Source organism: Panicum hallii, chromosome 5, assembly GCF_002211085.1.
Source record: "Panicum hallii strain FIL2 chromosome 5, PHallii_v3.1, whole genome shotgun sequence".
NCBI lineage: Eukaryota > Viridiplantae > Streptophyta > Magnoliopsida > Poales > Poaceae > Panicum > Panicum hallii.
This window is the reverse complement of record NC_038046.1, coordinates 25,579,849-25,598,959: the sequence shown is the minus strand read 5'-3', so window position 1 is coordinate 25,598,959 and position 19,111 is coordinate 25,579,849.

Here is a 19,111-nt window from a genome sequence, read left to right as displayed (position 1 = left end):
TCTCCAAGATTGCAAAGCCTTTGACTTCCTTGCTAGAGAAGGGTGTGGATTTCTCTTGGACTGATGAGCGTCGGAGTGCCTTCGAGGAGCTGAAGAAGAGGTTGACTACGGCGCCAGTCCTTACTCTGCCAGATCAGAGCAAGAGGTTCACAGTATATTGTGATGCTTCGAGGGATGGTCTTGGTTGCGTTCTGATGCAGGAAGGCAGAGTTATAGCTTATGCTTCGCGGCAGTTGCGCCGGCACGAGCTGAATTATCCCACTCATGATCTGGAGTTAGCCGCAGTTGTGCATGCTCTGAAGATATGGAGGCATTACTTGTTTGGGCAGAGGTGTGATATTTACACCGATCACAAGAGCCTCAAGTATATTTTCACTCAGAGTGAGTTGAATATGCGGCAGAGAAGATGGCTAGAGTTGGTCAAGGATTACGACCTGGAGATTCACTATCATCCGGGCAAGGCCAATGTTGTAGCAGATGCTCTGAGCAGGAAGAGCTATGTTAACATGGCCGTGGCTTTTCAGATGCCTCAGGAGTTATGCGAGGAGTTTGAGCAGTTGAGTCTGGGTTTCTTGCATCACACCTCGGGTACGTCGTTCGAGGCAGAACCCACTCTAGAGGCTGAGATCAGGCAGCATCAGAAGGAAGATCAGAAGCTGCAGGAGATTCGTGGGTTGCTTAAGATTGGCAAAGCTCCTCATTTCAGAGAGGATGATCAGGGTACCTTGTGGTACAAGGGTCGTATATGTGTGCCGGATGTAGTAGATCTCAGGAAGTTGATTCTGAGTGAGGCTCATGATACAGCATATTCTATCCATCCAGGCAGCACGAAGATGTATTACGATCTGAAGGAACGATTCTGGTGGTATGGAATGAAGCGTTCCGTTGCGGAGTACGTGGCTATCTGTGACACTTGTCAGCGTGTCAAGGCAGAGCATCAGAGGCCAGCAGGGTTATTGCAGCCGTTGAAGATTCCAGAGTGGAAATGGGAGGAAATCACTATGGACTTCATTGTTGGCTTACCTCGTACTCAGAAAGGGTACAACTCCATATGGGTAGTAGTGGATCGGTTGACGAAGGTTGCTCACTTCATCCCGGTGAACACTACTTACTCCGGTGCTAGACTCGCAGAGTTGTACATCTCCAGGATTGTCTGTCTGCACGGTGTTCCTAAAAAGATTATATCTGATCGAGGATCTCAGTTCACTTCACGGTTCTGGGAGCAGTTGCACGATTCGTTGGATACGAAGCTGCGCTTCAGTACTGCTTATCATCCTCAGACAGATGGGCAGACAGAGAGAACCAACCAAGTGTTGGAGGATATGCTTCGAGCCTGTGCTATTCAGTATGGTACCAGCTGGGATAAATGCCTGCCGTATGCAGAGTTTTCTTATAATAACAGTTATCAGGCCAGTCTGAAGAAATCCCCGTTTGAAGCTCTGTATGGTCGGAAATGCAGGACTCCGCTGTATTGGGATCAGATTGGTGAGAGGCAGGTGTTTGGTCCGGATATTGTTGAGGAGGCCGAACAGCTGGTGCAGCAGGTGCGAGAGAATCTGAGGGTCGCTCAGACTCGTCAGAAGAGCTATGCGGATGTTCGTCGTCGAGATTTGACCTTTGCAGTGGGTGACCATGTGTACCTGAAGGTCTCGCCGATGAGAGGAATCCGCAGGTTTAATGTAAGAGGGAAGCTAGCTCCTCGGTACATTGGTCCGTTCAAGGTGTTGGAACGGAAAGGTGAGGTGGCATATCGTTTAGAGTTGCCGCTCAATCTCTCGGGAGTGCACGATGTGTTTCACGTGTCTCAGCTGAAGAAGTGCTTGAGAGTGCCAGAAGAGCAAGCACCGATAGAAGGGTTGGATGTGCAGGAGGATCTGACCTATGTTGAGCATCCGGTGAAGATTCTGGAGACATCTGAGAGAGTTACTAGAAACAAGAAGGTCAAGATGTGCCGTGTTCAGTGGAGTCATCACACGGAGGATGAGGCTACTTGGGAGCGAGAAGACGAGCTGAGGAAGACATATCCCGACCTCTTTGCTAGCTAGCCTATCCGAATCTCGGGACGAGATTCCTGTAAGGGGGGTAGGTTTGTAACACCCTAAGGTAAATTTTCCCTAATTTTAATGAAATTATTTGGGCTTAAATAAATTTTCCATGCTTTTCTTTAATTTTTGTCGCATTTAAAGTAATTTTATAACACAGGAAAATAAAATTAATCATAAGATCAACTTGATTGTGCATTCATGCTGGTGCATTGTTTTAATTGTGTTGGGTTTGAATTCAAACTTATTTGAATTCAAATGGCTTCGTTTGAATGGTTAGAGTAAAGAAAAAGGAAAGGAAAGGGAATAGAAGAGAGCAGCCCACTCCCTTGGCCCAGCCCAGCTCTCCACTTCCCTCTCCCTTTCTCCCTCTCCTCCCCGGGCCCTTTCCCCTCTCTCCCGCATGGGCCAAGCCGGCCCATTTCCTTTTCCCCGGCCCGAGCAGCCGCGCCACTCTCTCTTCTCCCTTCCCCCGCGTGGGCCGCGCCCCGGCCCACTCTTCCCCCCTCAGCTCCCCCGTGCGCTCCCCTCCCTTTCCCTTCTCCCGCTGCAACACGGGCCCACCGGTCACCCCCCCTCCTCCCCTGCTTCTTCCCCGGCGCAACCCCCTCCCCGAGAACTCCGGCGAGCTCTCCTCCCCGGGCCCGCACGTCAATGGGACCGCCGCCACCCTACAAAGAGCCGCCCAACCCTCTAAGCCCTAACCCTAGCCGTCACTCAAACCCCTAGCGCCACCGGCCTCCTTCTCCTCCGCCGCGGGTAAGTCGCACGCCGCCGCGCAATTGCTCACCGCCGGCGCGTCACCGACCCCGCTGACCCCCTTTACACCTTCACAGGACCTGCACGTGTTGATTTGGTGGACCAGAAGGCCGGGAGGAGCACCACAACGAGCTGTCCGCGAGCACCCCGACCTCTCCGCCGCCGGTCGTCGTCGCCATCCCTCCTCCGTCGCACCGCCGGCACCCACAGCCCCTCGGTGAGCCGCACTCCATCTCCCTTGACCTTTTGCACCGGTTGTTGTGGCCCTTAGCTCCCCGTAGCGCCCAGAACACGCGCGCCGCTGTTGCACCGCCGCGCCGAGCCGCCTCCACCACCGTTCTATCCTCACCGAGCTCCAATCCACCTCTGCAAGTGCCCAGATCGTTTCCCCGTATCTCGGTGGTGCCCCTGGTCCTGAAGTCGTGGAGAATTGACCCCGGAGAGGCGGGCACGCCGAGCTCCGGCGAGCCCGAGCCGCGCGCCACCGCGGAGACAAGCTCCGGTGATCTCCACCGCCGCCGGACCCCCTCTCCCTTCTGAGCCGTCCGATCTGCGGCCAGCGGGTAGGATTAGATTCTTAGCCCTTTGATCCCGACCGTCGGATCGTGATCCAGCGGGTGTGTTTCTCTCGTACCGGTTCGCCCTCATTTTAAATCTGGGCCGCCCATCTCAGATCCAGCGGGGGGTATTAGATCCGAGGGAAGATAGGGTCCGGAGCGTAGGATCGAGATCCAACGGGTGAGATCTGCGCGTACCCCTTCGCGAGCCGGATCTAATCCGAGCCACCCGATCAGGATCCAACGCTCCAGATTAAAACGTAACCTTTCAGCCGTGCCGTTTTGCTAAAGAGTCCTCGGGTTTTCCGGGAATCAACCCGCGCTCCGGTGTAGTTCAAAGATAATAGCGGATGAGTCCTGTTTTATTCGTTTAGACCCCTAGCCTCTCTGGAAATCTAACCCGCAGTCCGTGCCGCGTGTTTTCACATGCTAGCCCCCGAGTCTATGCTTTATTTACATTTTAGTCCCCGGGTTTTGTCCAGAAGCCCCTGGTTGCTTGGTTTTTCTTACAAATAGGTCCCTGGATCCTGTTTTAAGCGTAGTTTTCACGTTTTAGCTCCGTTTTAGGTGTTCTTTATATGCACGCGATCGTTGTAACGCGTAGAATAGCTTTAGACTAGTTTTGTGTGCTGTTTCTATGTAATGTTGTACTGTTTTCTTATATTTTGCTATTGTTTGTGCATGTGTGTATGTGTGGGCTATGCTTGATGATCGTGAGTAGACGCGGAGCCTTTGGACCAGTACCAGGAGCAGCCGTCTTCCGAGCCGTTCGAGCAGCAGCCGGGAGAGTACGAGGAAGGCAAGTATAACATGAATCTCCTATCACTTTTAAATACAATTTCATACTGCATTCAATTCTGTATGCCTATAAGGACTTCCTAGCCACCTTTATATCCTTTAAATATCCTTTGGGGTTGCATTTTGGTTAGTTGTGCTATGTTGCTGCGCTATAACAAACCTTGGTCCTTTTTAATTAATTTGATTAATGGTCTTATGCAACTTAATTCTGGAGCCGACCCTCTGTGCTGTGTGCTTGAGTGGTTTGTGCGTCCTTAAAAGATGTTTTGTTAGAAACATGGTTTAGGGGGCCAGCACGGTGCTTAGTGCTTGGTTGGCCACTCTCCATAAGGACCGGTTCATAGAGCGACAACCTGGGACAACCGCGCAACCACAAGACTGGAATGGGACGGTCTTGACTCATTAATTAGGTCATTTTGGTTCGGGAGTAACTTACCTGCGTGGGCAAGAGGGGTGGTAAGCTTCAATGGTCCCTGCTCCTCCGGCTTGGTCTGTGCTGTGTGTCTTGTACCCCCGGAGGTGGGCCCCATCGTCGCTGATCCAGAATCCTTAGCGGTTACACCTTACCAACGTGATCCTTTGTAACGGTCTCGTAGTGTGCTTGCTAGCCATCTCACCTAAGGAAGTGTGATGAACAACTAGCGTAGCTCACGACTTGTGGGTAAAGTTGTGCAACCTCTCGAGAGTGTAAAACTGATATATCAGCTGTGCTCACAGTCATGAGCAGCCCAGATCCTCCGTCTGATTAGTGGGGTTATCAACCTTTGACGAGGGCGATTCCCCGGGTGGTTTGGTTTGGGTGGTTCTCAGTAGATCTTAATTAATACCGATTAATTCTTATGCAATTTGGGTTATGGTAACTCATCCACTTGTAGTAATTAGCTTTAATAAAATTTGCCAAGATTAAAAGCTAATGCAGTTGAGTCAGCTAACCTTAGAGCCTCATACTCGTGTTATACTTGTTGAGTACTAGTTTGTACTCACACTTGCTTCTCTACTCTTCTGTTCTATTTTGGACATCTTCGACTGCTGCTCAGTGCCCGGCAACGTGGAGGACTACGTCAGCGGCTTCGACGACTTCTAGGCGTTTGTCTCCCAGTCGACGTCCCTGTGGCGCCCAGCTCTTCATGTATCTCTTTTACGCTTCCGCAACTCTTGAACCGATTCTTGATTCGGTTGTAATAAAATAATTCATTTATTGATTTATCTACGATTTATATTCATGTTATTCGTGACATGTGTTGTGATATCTTGATAATCTGTTGTATATATGCGTGACTTGATCCTGGTGCATATATGATTGCTCGATTTATGTTCTTATAAATCGGGTGTGACAGATTACAAGGAAGCTCAGGGGCTCTTTAACAAAACTGCCACGGCTGAAGGGATATCTTCCAATCTGGGCCGTCGGATCTGGATCAGGCGGTACGGACCCAATCTAGTTCAGACAGTCCGATCTGCACGGCGGGGGTCCGGACAGTCCGATCTGGCTCGCGGGGACGGCGGGTCTGCACGGCGGCGCACGCCGGCGACGGCGTTCCAACTTCGGGTGCGGCCTACGTTCCATGATAGCTAGCATAAGAGGGAGAGGGGAATGTGCTGATGCTCACCGAGGGCTCGAACTGGCCGGAGAAACAGCGTAGGGTGGTCGGCGGCGAGGGCCGAGAGGTGGGGACGGGCGACGCTCGCGGAGGAAGATGATGCAGGGGCCTCCGTGCTTCTGGTCACCGTGGATCGACTCGTGGAGATCCTGCGAAGATCCTACGGGGGTTAGGGAGGTCCGGGGATCACCGGCGGCGATCAATTTTGGTAGAGACTGAGCTCACCGGCAATGGCGGTCGTGGCGAAATTCGACGGCGAGGGCGAGCTGGGCGTGGCTAGGGTTACGGTCGCGGTTTAGAGAAGTCACAGGGGAGGTGGCCTGGTGCTTAAGAGGCGGCGGGGTCACCCTATGCGTGCGTGCCGCGGACCCTGCGGTGAAAGCGGATCGCGCAACGGATTTGCGAACTCCCGGGCTTGGGGTTCAGCTTCTAGAAGGTGAGGGCGCCGGCGAGCCTGGTCAGTGGGCCTCAAGCGAGCGCATTGAGGGCGGAGCGGGGCCACGGGCAGCGAGGGAGCGGCCGGGATGGCGGAGGAGGAACAGGGAGAACTGGCGCGGAGAAGAAGAAGGAAAGGAAGGAGATGGTCACCGACAGGTGGGGTCAGGCTGAGGGAATGACTGAGAATAGAAAGAATAACTGAGAATAGAAGGAATGACTGAGAATAGAAGGAATGACTGAGAATAGAAGGAATGACTGACCAACTTTCCTGTTTCCTTCCCTTTTCTTTTTTTCCCAACCAACTCAAATCTATTTGAATCCAACTCAAATTTGAATTCAACTCTTATGCACTCAACCAAATAAAACTCATGCACCAGCATGAATGCACAAACATGTTGAACCTAAAATAAATTTTAATTCTTTGTGAATTAAATTATAAATGAATGCAAGCAAGGCAAAATAAGTCCCTAGAAAATTACTGGAGCCCAATTAAATTCATTATAAATCTCAAAATTTTACCTTAGGGTGTTACGAACCTACCCCCCTTACAGGAATCTCGTCCCGAGATTCTGATAGGCTAGCTAGCAAAGAGATCGGGATACGTCTTCCTCAGCTCATCTTCTCGTTCCCAAGTAGCCTCCTCCTCGGTGTGATGACTCCACTGAACACAGCACATCTTGATCTTCTTGTTCCTAGTAACTCTCTCAGACGTCTCCAGAATCTTCACCGGATGCTCGGTGTAGGTCAGATCCTCCTGTACTTCCAACCCTTCCACTGGTGCTTGCTCTTCCGGCACTCTCAGGCACTTCTTCAGCTGGGATACATGAAACACATCATGCACTCCTGAGAGACCGGGGGGCAACTCCAAACGATATGCTACCTCACCCTTCCGTTCCAACACCTTGAACGGACCAATGTATCTAGGGGCTAGCTTCCCCCTCATGTTAAACCTGCGGATTCCTCTCATCGGTGAGACCTTCAGATACACATGATCACCCACTGCAAAGGTCAGATCTCGACGACGAACATCCGCGTAACTCCTCTGATGAGTCTGTGCGACCCTCAGGTTCTCTCGCACCTGTTGTACCAGCTGTTCTGCCTCCTCAACAATATCTGGACCAAATACCTGCCTCTCGCCAATCTGATCCCAATACAGCGGAGTCCTGCACTTTCGACCATACAGGGCCTCGAAAGGAGATTTCTGCATACGGCAGGCATTTATCCCAGCTGGTACCATACTGAATAGCGCAGGCTCGAAGCATATCCTCCAACACTTGGTTGGTTCTCTCTGTTTGCCCATCTGTCTGAGGATGATAAGCGGTGCTGAAACATAGCTTCGTATCCAACGAATCATGCAACTGCTTCCAGAACTGTGAAGTGAACTGAGATCCTCGGTCAGATATGATCTTCTTCGGAACACGATGTAGACAGATGATCCTGGAGATGTACAACTCTGCGAGTCTAGCACCGGAGTAAGTAGTGTTCACTGGGATGAAGTGGGCAACCTTCGTCAACCGATCCACTACTACCCATATGGAGTTGTACCCTTTCTGAGTACGAGGCAAACCAACGATGAAGTCCATAGTGATCTCCTCCCATTTCCACTCTGGAATCTTCAACGGTTGCAACAGACCTGCTGGTCTCTGATGCTCTGCCTTGACACGCTGACAAGTGTCACAAATAGCCACGTACTCCGCAACGGAACGCTTCATACCATACCACCAGAATCGTTCCTTGAGATCATAATACATCTTCGTGCTGCCCGGATGAATGGAATATGCCGTATCATGAGCCTCGCTCAAGATCAGCTTCCTGAGATCCGCTACATCCGGCACGCATATCCGATCCTTGTACTACAAGGTACCCTGATCATCCTCTTTGAAATGAGGTGCCTTGCCAATCTTGAGCAGTTCACGGATCTCCTGCAGCTTCTTATCATCCTTCTGATGCTGCCTAATCTCTGCCTCTAGAGTGGGTTCTGCCTCGAATGATGTACCCGGGGTGTGATGCAAGAAACCCAGACTCAACTGCTCAAACTCCTCGCATAACTCCTGAGGCATCTAAAAAGCCATGGCTATGTTGACATAGCTCTTCCTGCTCAGAGCATCTGCTACAACATTAGCCTTACCCGGATGATAGTGAATCTCCAGGTCATAATCTTTGACCAACTCTAGCCATCTTCTCTGCCGCATGTTCAGCTCACTCTGAGTGAAAATGTACTTGAGGCTCTTGTGATCGGTGTAAATATCACACCTTTGCCCAAACAAGTAATGCCTCCATATCTTCAGAGCATGCACAACTGCGGCTAACTCCAGATTATGAGTGGGATAATTTAGCTCATGCCAGCGCAACTGCCATGAAGCATAAGCTATGACTCTGCCTTCCTGCATCAGGACGCAACCAAGACCATCTCTCGAAGCATCACATTATACCGTGAACCTCTTGCTCTGGTCTGGCAGAGTAAGGACTGGCGCCGTAGTCAACCTCTTCTTCAGCTCCTCGAAGGCCTTCTGACGCTCATCAGTCCAAGAGAAATCCACACCCTTCTCTAGCAAGGAAGTCAAAGGCTTCGCAATCTCGGAGAAATTCTCAATGAACCTCCGATAATAACCTGCTAAGCCCAAAAAAGAGCGGACTTCCTTCACCGTCTGCGGTACCACCCAGTCAAGCACATCCTTCACCTTCCCGGGGTCCACAGCAATACCTCCCTTGGAGATGACATGGCCGAGGAATGGAACCTCGTCAATCCAAAATTCGCACTTGCTGAGCTTGGCGTACAGCTTGTGCTCTCTGAGCCTCTGCAACACAAGCCTCAGATGCTTCTCATGCTCTGCTTCTGACTTGGAATATACTAGGATATCATCAATGAATATCACCACAAAGGTGTCCAGATAATCCATGAAATCCTTATTCATCAGATGCATGAAGAAAGCTGGAGCATTGGTCAAGACAAAGGACATGACCGAATACTCGTATAGCCCATACTTGCAGGTGAATGCCGTCTTCGGAATATCCTCAGAACGAATCTTTAGCTGGTAATAACCCAAACGCAGATCAATCTTCGAGAATACACAAGCACCCTGGAGTTGATCAAAAAGATCCTCAATGTGGGGAAATGGATGCTTGTTCTTGATGCTGACTGCATTCGAATCCCGATAATCGACACACATTCTCTTCGCTCCATCCTTCTTCTCTACAAGCAATACAGGAAAAGCCCAAGGAGAGAAACTACGACGGATATAGCCCTTGGCTAGCAACTCATCGATGGTGTTCTTGACTTCCTCATGCTCGACGGGTGCCATACGATAGGGCCTCTTAGCAATAGGAGCTGTGCTAGGCAAGAGATCAATAGAAAACTCAATGTCGCGATCAGGCGGCATACCTGGCAAATCATCCGGAAAGACATCCGGGAATTCAGACACCACGCGAATACCATCCGTGGGTCTAGCCTCAATCTGACAAAGAATTCCAGAAGGCTCCGAAGCACTAACTGTGACCTCCTGTCCATCTGATGCTGACAAATGGACAGTCCTCTGAGCACAGTTAATCCTGACACCCCATCTAACAAGGGTCTCCATTCCCAAGATCACATCGATACCCTTGGTGTCTAGCACCATCAGATTAGCACTGAACTCTACCCCCCTTATGACAACACTGACTCTGTAACAGAAGATATGAGATCTCAACTGCCCTCCCGGTGATGATACTAACATGCCCCTCTTTAATGTGCTAGTATGAATGCCGTGATGCTCAACAAAAGACCGAGTAATGAAAGAATGTGTAGCACCAGTATCAAAAAGCACTGTAGCAGGGTGAGCATTGACCATGAACGTACCAATAACCACATTGGGAGCCTCGGTCGCTGACTCGGCCGTCACGTGGTTCACCCTGCCCTGAGCTGGCGCCTTGGGCTGAACTGGGCGTCCCTGCTGTCCAGACTGCACCTTCCGGGGACAAACGTTGGCGTAGTGTCCCGGCTCACCACAGTGGAAGCACACTCGTGGAAGTGCTGGAGTCTGCTGTCCGGCAGGAGGAGTAGGCACTCCTTGCCGCGAAGCTGGTGAAGCCGGTGGAGCAGAGCGTGCTGGGGGCGCTGGAAGCCTCTGACCCTGTCCCGCCTGCTGCTGCTGAGGACGAGGAAGGTACTGCTGCTGTCGCTGCTGGTACGACTGGATCTGCCTCTGCTGCTGCTGCGGTTTCTGGTACCGAGGTCGAGTGTTGCTACCAGCCGCAGCAGGAGCCATCTTCCTCCTCTTGTCCTCAATCTCCCGGCGCTTGCGCTCGGTGTTGAGGGCAGCATTAACCAGCTGGTTGAAGTTGTCGAAATGGTGGTTCATGAGCGCGTACTCCAAGTGGTCATCCAGTCCCTCCCTGAAGCGCTCCTGCTTATCGCCATCATTGGCGACCTTAGCGGGGGCGTAGCGAGCAAGCTGGAGGAAACGATCACGGTACTCGGTCACCGTCATAGCTCCTTGAAATGATAATCACCGGAAAAGAAAATGGAAATTACTTAGCATTTCCAATTTCATGAAGATAAACAAGGGTGGGCTTGAGCTCAAAAGGGAATTACGGAAAGATTTTGCTTTAATTTACCTGCTTAAGCGCAAGGAACTTCTTGTGCTTCATCTTCATCACTCCAGCAGGGATGTGGTGGTTCCTGAAACGCTCTCAGAACTGGACCCAAGTGAGGACGTCGCGGTCCCGAGCCGGGTAGGACTCCCACCAGTCAAGAGCTAAGCCTCGCAGCTGCCCTGCTGCGTACAGAACTCGCTCCTTGTCGTCGCACTGAGCGACATCCAACTGACGCTCCACTGAACGAAGCCAGTCGTCAGACTAGAGTGGATCAGCCGTATGGGAGAACGTCGGCGGGTGTCCTCTCAGAAAGTCTGCACGCCTGTCACGGGGCTGCGGCGGTGGCAGAGGTGCTGGCTGAGCGTGAATCTGCTGCAGAGCCTGAACAGTGTTGTTCAGAGTGGCCATCATCTGCATCTGGAGCTGGAAGAACTGCTCCGGAGTCAGAGGTGGAGGCATCAGCAACGGCTGGTCGGTACTTTGGTTGTTCTGCTCCTGTTGGTCAGAACCGGAACCGGTGCGCCTGGTGTTAACCATCTGTTTGCAGCAAAGCGAAATTTATGAGAAGAGGATATTGTGCAGCTGCGGAAATGAGACTTCGGAAGGATATGGCAGAGAGAAAAGAGTATAGGTTTTACCCCCAATGATCTAACTCAATTTTATTATTTTGTTCAAGTCTGTGTTAGGGTCGATTTGCATGAACAAGTTTAACTACTAGACTATGCAATCAACCAAAGATCCAAATCAAACATTTGCACAATAACAAACATTCAATATTCACAACTTAGTCGAGTTTATCACACTACTCGACTAACACACTCGTTCTAGCGCACTTTCATCGGGACAGCCTAAACTTATGGGGTTAGACGGTTTCAGGCCAACGTCTACAGAAAAGATCAAACCAATTCTCAGAAAGGACAAGAAAGAGCGAGCGGATCAAGGTTTTAAAGACTCAAGGAATAGAGGCAGAAATGATTGTGTGAGTTTTGCGGAAGCAAGGCAAGGAAAAGTAGTCCTAACTTCGACCAGTTCTATCTAGGCTTCGTCCTACAGTCAACACAGCTCTGATACCAATTCTATCACACCCGATTCATAAAGAACATAAATCGAGCAATCATATATGCGCCAGGATCAAGTCACGCATATATACAACAGAATCATCAAGATATCACAACACGTATCTCGAAACAAAAGCGTATAAATTATACATGAATATCTTTATTACAACTGAATCAAGAATTAGTTCAAGGAATGCGGAAGCGTAAAAGAAATACATGAAAGGTAGGGCGCCACAGGGACGTCAACTGGGAGACAACGCCAAGAATTCGTCGAGTCCGCTGATGTAGTTCTCCACGTCGCCGGGTACTGAACAGCAGTCGAAGATGCCCCAGAGAGAACAGAGGAGTAGAGAAGGCAAGTGTGAGTACACAACTTGTACTCAACAAGTATAACACGAATTATGAGGCTCTAGGGTTAGCTGACTCAACTGCATTAGCTTTTAATCTTGGCAAATTTTATTAAAGCTAATTACTACAAGTGGATGAATTACCATAAACCCGAATTGCATAAGAAATTAACCAATATTAATTAAGAACTACTGAGAACCATCCAAACCACCAAGGTAACCCCACTAATCAGACGGAGGATCTGGGCCGCTCATGACTGTGAGCACAGCTGATATATCAGTTTTACACTCTCGAGAGGTTGCACAACTTTACCCACAAGTCGTGAGCTACGCTAGTTGTTCATCGCACTTCCTTAGGTGAGATGGCTAGCAAGCACACTACGAGACCGTTACAAAGGATCACAATGGTAAGGTGTAACTGCTAAAGTTTCTGGATCAGCGATGATGGGGCCAACCTCCGGGGGTACAAGCACACAGCACAGACCAAGCCGGAGGAGCAGGGACCATTGAAGCCTACCACCCCTCTTGCCCACGCAGGTAAGTTACTCCCGAACCAAAATGACCTAATTAATAAGTCAAGACCATCCCATTCCAGTCTTGTGGTTGCGCCATTGTCCCAGGTTGTCGCTCTATGAACCGGTACTTATGGAGAGTGGCCAACCAAGCACTAAGCACCGTGCTGGCCCCCTAAACCAAGTTTCTATAAAAACATCTTTTAAGGAGACGTGAGCCGCTGAAGCACACAGCACAGAGGGCCACTCTTAGAATTAAGTTACATATAACCATTAATCAAATTTAATTAAAAGGACCGACATATGTGAGAGCGCAGCACCTAGCAAAACTAGCCAAAATGCAACCCAAGGTATATATATATAAAGGATAAGGTGGCTAGGAAGTCCTTATAGGCATACAGAATTAAAATGCAGTATGAAATTGTATTTAAAAGTGATAGGATCTTCATGTTATACTTGCCTTCCTCGAAGTTCTCCTGCTGCTGCTCAAACTGCTCTACAGAAAGGGGCTCCTGGTACTCATCCAAAGGCTCAGCGTCTACTCACGATCGCAACGTCAAAACATGGTCCAGCACATACACATACATGCAAATAAAGACAAAAGATAAGAAATAGTACATCATTACATAAAAAACAGCACACAAAACTATGGTAGAACTGTTCTACGTGCTACAACGATCGTGTGAGCGTGAAAACCACCTAAAACGGAGCTAAGACGCGAAAACTAGGGTTAAAACAAGGTCCAGGGGCTTTTCTGTAAGAAAACAGAAGTTCCCAAGGGGTTCTGCACAAAAACTAAGGACTAAAATGAAATCAACCCATAAACTTCGGTTTTAGACTGCAAAACCACGCGTCCAGGGACAGCGGACCCTATTTCTGGAAAGTTCAAGGGCTTTGGTGCAAAAATAGGGGCTTAACTGGAATTATCTTTGAACGGAGGTGGACTGCGGGTTGATTCCAAGGAAGCTCAGGGGCTCTTTAACCAAACTGCCACGACTGAAGGGGTATCTTCCAATCTGGGCTGTCGGATCTGGATCAGACAGTTCGGACCCAATCTAGTTCGGACAGTCCGATCTGCACGGCGGGGGTCCGGACGATCCGATCTGGTTGGGCTCGCGGGGACGGCGTTCCGACTTCGGGTGCGGCCTACGGTCCATGATAGCTAGCGTAAGAGGGAGAGGGGAACGTGCTGATGCTCACCGAGGGCTCGAAACTGGCCAGAGAAACAGCGTAGGGTGGTCGGCGGCGAGGGCCGAGCGGCGGGGACGGGCGGCGCTCGCGGAGGAAGATGATGCAGGGGCCTCCGTGCTTCTGGTCACCGTGGATCGACTTGTGGAGATCCTGCGAAGATCCTACGGGGGTTAGGGAGGTCCGGGGTTCACCGGCGGCGATCAATTTTGGTACTGACCGAGCTCACCAGCAATGGCGGTCGTGGCGAAATTCGACGGCGAGGGCGAGCTGGGCGTGGCTAGGGTTGCGGTCGCGGTTTAGAGAAGTCACAGGGGAGGCGGCCTGGTGCTTAAGAGGCGGCGGGGTCACCCTATGCGTGCGTGCCGCGGACCCTGCAGTGAAAGCGGATCGCGCAACGGATTTGCGAACTCCCGGGCTTGGGGTTCAGCTTCTAGAAGGTGAGGGCGCCGGCGAGCCTGGTCAGTGGGCCTCAAGCGAGCGCACTGAGGGCGGAGCGGGGCCATGGGCAGTGAGGGAGCAGCCGGGATGGCGGAGGAGGAACAGGGAGAACTGGCGCGGAGAAGAAGAAGGAAAGGAAGGAGATGGTCACCGACAGGTGGGGTCAGGCTGAGGGAATGACTGAGAATAGAAAGAATAACTGAGAATAGAAGGAATGATTGAGAATAGAAGGAATGACTGAGAATAGAAGGAACGACTGACCAACTTTCCTGTTTCCTTCCCTTTTCTTTTTTTCCCAACCAACTCAAATCTATTTGAATCCAACTCAAATTTGAATTCAACTCCTATGCACTCAACCAAATAAAACTCATGCACCAGCATGAATGCACAAACATGTTGAACCTAAAATAAATTTTAATTCTTTGTGAATTAAATTATAAATGAATGCAAGCTAGGCAAAATAAGTCCCTAGAAAATTACTAGAGCCCAATTGAATTCATTATAAATCTCGAAATTTTACCTTAGGGTGTTACACCACCTCACCCTTCCGTTCGAACACCTTGAACGGACCAATGTATCGAGGGGCTAGCTTCCCTCTCACGTTAAACCTGCGGATTCCTCTCATCGGTGAGACCTTCAGGTACACATGATCATCCACTGCAAAGGTCAGATCTCGATGACGAACATCCGTGTAGCTCTTCTGACGAGTCTTTGCGACCCTCAGGTTCTCTAGCTGTTCTGCCTCTTCAACAATATCCGGACCAAATACCTGCCTCTCACCTATCTGATCCCAATATAGCGGAGTCCTGCACTTCCGACCATACAGGGCCTCGAAAGGAGATTTCTTCAGACTGGCCTGATAGCTGTTGTTGTATGAAAACTCTGCATACGGCAGGCATTTATCCCAGCTGGTACCATACTGAATGGCACAGGCTCGAAGCATATCCTCCAACACTTGGTTGGTTCTCTCTGTCTGCCCATCTGTCTGAGGATGATAAGCGGTGCTGAAACACAGCTTCGTATCCAACGAATCATGCAACTGCTCCCAGAACCGTGAAGTGAACTGAGATCCTCAGTCAAATATGATCTTCTTTGGAACACCATGCAGACAGACGATCCTGGAGATGTACAACTCTTCGAGTCTGGCACCAGAGTAAGTAGTGTTCACCGGCATTAAGTGGGCAACCTTCGTCAACCGATCCACTACTACCCATATGGAGTTGTACCCTTTCTGAGTACGAGGCAATCCCACAATGAAGTCCATAGTGATCTCCTCCCATTTCCACTCTGGAATCTTCAATGGCTGCAATAGACCTGCTGGTCTCTGATGCTCTGCCTTGACACGCTGACAAGTGTCGCAGATAGCCACATACCCCGCAACGGAACGCTTCATTCCATACCACCAGAATCGTTCCTTGAGATCATAATACATCTTCGTGCTGCCCGGATGAATGGAATATGCCGTATCATGAGCCTCACTCAAGATCAGCTTCCTGAGATCCGCTACATCCGGCACACATATCCGACCCTTGTACCACAAGGTACCCTGATCATCCTCTCTGAAATGAGGTGCCTTGCCAATCTTGAGCAGTTCATGGATCTCCTGCAGCTTCTTATCTTCTTTCTGATGCTGGCTGTTCTCTGCATCTAGAGTAGGTTCTGCCTCGAATGATGTACCCGAGGTGTGATGCAAGAAATCCAAACTCAACTGCTCAAATTCCTCGCATAACTCCTGAGGCATCTGAAAAGCCACGGCCATGTTAACATAGTTCCTCCTGCTCAGAGCATCTGCTACAACATTGGTATTGCCCGAATGATAGTGAATCTCCAGGTCATAATCCTTGACTAACTCTAGCCATCTTCTCTGCCGCATGTTCAGCTCGTTCTGAGTGAAAATATACTTGAGGCTCTTGTGATCGGTGTAAATATCACACCTCTATCCAAACAAGTAATGCCTCCATATCCTCAGAGCATGCACAACTGCAGCTAACTCCAGATCATGTGTGGGATAATTCAGCTTGTGCCGGCGCAACTGTCGCGAAGCATAAGCTATAACTCTGCCTTCCTGCATCAGGACGCAACCAAGACCATCTCTCGAAGCATCACAATACACTGTGAACCTCTTGCTCTGGTCTAGCAGAGTAAGGACTGGCGCCGTAGTCAACCTCTTCTTCAGATCCTCGAAGGCCTTCTGACGCTCATCAGTCCAATAGAAATCCACCCCCTTCTCTAGCAAGGAAGTCAAGGGCTTCGCAATCTTAGAGAAATTCTCAATGAACCTCCGACAATACCCTACGAAGCCCAGAAAAGAACGGACTTCCTTCACTGTCTGTGGTACCACCCAGTCAAGCACATCCTTCACCTTGCCGGGGTCCACAGCAATACCTCCCTTGGAGATGACATGATCGAGGAATGGGACCTCGTCAATCCAGAATTGGCACTTGCCAAGCTTGGTATACAACTTGTGCTCTCTGAGCCTCTGCAACACAAGCCTCAAATGCTTCTCATGCTCTGCTTCTGACTTGGAATATACCAGGATATCATCAGTGAATATCACCACAAAGGTGTCCAGATAATCCATGAAAACCTTGTTCATCAGATGCATGAAGAAAGCCGGAGCATTGGTCAGGCCGAAGGACATGACCGTATACTCGTATAGCCCATACTTGCAGGTGAATGCCATCTTCGGAATATTCCTCGGGATGGATCTTCGAGAATACACAAGCACCCTGAAGCTGATCAAAAAGATCCTCGATGCGAGGCGATGGATGCTTGTTCTTGATGGTGACTGCATTCAGCCCGATAATCGACGCACATTCTCTTCGCGCCATCCTTCTTCTCTACAAGCAATACAGGAAAAGCCCAAGGAGAGAAACTGCGACGGATATAACCCTTGGCTAGCAACTCATCGACAGTCTTCTTAACTTCCTCATGCTCAACGGGTGCCATACGATAGGGCCGCTTAGCAATAGGAGCTGTGCCAGGCAAGAGATCAATAGAAAACTCAATGTCGCGATCAGGCGATATACCTGGCAAGTCGTCCGGAAAGACATCCGGGAATTCAGACACCACGTGAATACCATCCGTGGGTCTAGCCTCCATCTAACAAAGAATTCCAGAAGGCTCCGAAGCACTGACTGTGACCTCCTGTCCATCTGGTGCCGACAAGTGGATAGTCCTCTGAGCACAATCAATCTTGACACCCCATCTAACAAGGGTCTCCATTCCCAAGATCACATCGATACCCTTGGTGTCTAGCACCATCAGATTGGCACTGAACTCTACACCCCTTAACAACACTGACTCTGGGGCAGAAGATATGAGACCTCAACTGCCCTCCCGGTGAAGATACTAACATGCCCCTCTTTAATGTGCTAATATGAATGCCATGATGCTCAACAAAAGACCGAGTAATGAAGGAATGTGTAGCACCAGTATCAAAAAGCACTATAGCAAGGTGAGTATTGACCGTGAACGTACCAATAACCACGTTGGGAGCTTCGGCCGCTGACTCGGCCGTCACGTGGTTCACCCTGCCCTGGGACGGCGCCTTGGGCTGAGCTAGGCGTCCCTACTGTCCCGACTGCGCCTTCCGAGGACAAACGTTGGTGTAGTTCCCGGTTCGCCATAGTGAAAGCGCACCCGTGGGAATGCTGGAGCCTGCTGCCCAGCAGGAGGAGTAGGCACTCCCTGCCGTGGAGCTGGTGGGGCCGGTGGAGCAGAGCGTGCCGGAGGCGCTGGAAGCCTCTGGCCCTGTCCTGCCTGCTGCTGCTGCTAAGGACGAGGCGGGTGCTGCTGCTGTCGCTGCTGGTACGACTGGATCTGCCTCTGCTGCTGCTGCGGGTACTGGTACCGAGGCCGAGTGTTGCTACAAGACGCAGCAGGAGCCATCTTCCTCTTCTTGTCCTCAATCTCCCAGCGCTTGCGCTCGGTGTTGAGGGCAGCGTCAACCAGCTGGTTGAAGTGGTCGAAGCAGTGGTTCATGAGCACGTACTCCATGTGATCGTCCAGTCCTTCCCTGAAGCACTCCTGCTGTCAGACCTGGGGCCACGGGACTGGGTACATGATGTAGTTTAAAGAGTTTAAGAGATTAAGTCTGTCTTATCTCTTATTCATCTTGCTTATCTCTTGTTTATTCCGTTTAAATAAGAGATAAGACTAACCGATACAGGGGGAATCTACTCGAGATATGTTCTGGTACGATTCCTTAGCTGGTATTGGTTAGTATCTTTGTAACCCTGGCCTCTCGGATATATAAGGGAGGTTAGGGACCCCTCTCAAAACGGAAGATCTCTAGGTCATTCTACACCAAAGAGAATACAAACCACCATACAAGACATAGGGTGTTACGCTCCGTGCGGCCCGATCCTATCTAAGTCTTGTGTTCCTTGCACCTTCGAGTTCCTGATCTCGGCGTCTCCTCACCCAAAACTTACCACCTTGGGCATATCCCTCGGTGGGCAGCCGGTTAAATACCGACAGCTGGCGCGCTAGGTAGGGGCCAGAAGGTTAAATACCAATGGCTGGGCGCTCATCGATGCAATAATCAATAATCGAGTGAGTCATTCCTAATATGGTCTTCGAATCAATCTGCTCTTGGATTTCATAATCACAGATTAGTTTTATTTTTCGGGTTCAAAATCTGCGGTTGCGGTGCGGCGGCTCCACAATCCGCGTTGCGACTCTGCGCCAAAATCTGAGTGGTCATGCCTGTGGAAGGAACGACTGTGACTACGTCTACGCAAGCAAGATTGGAGAGTTGATCTGATCAGCTCGTTATTGCTGCTTCGAATCGGCG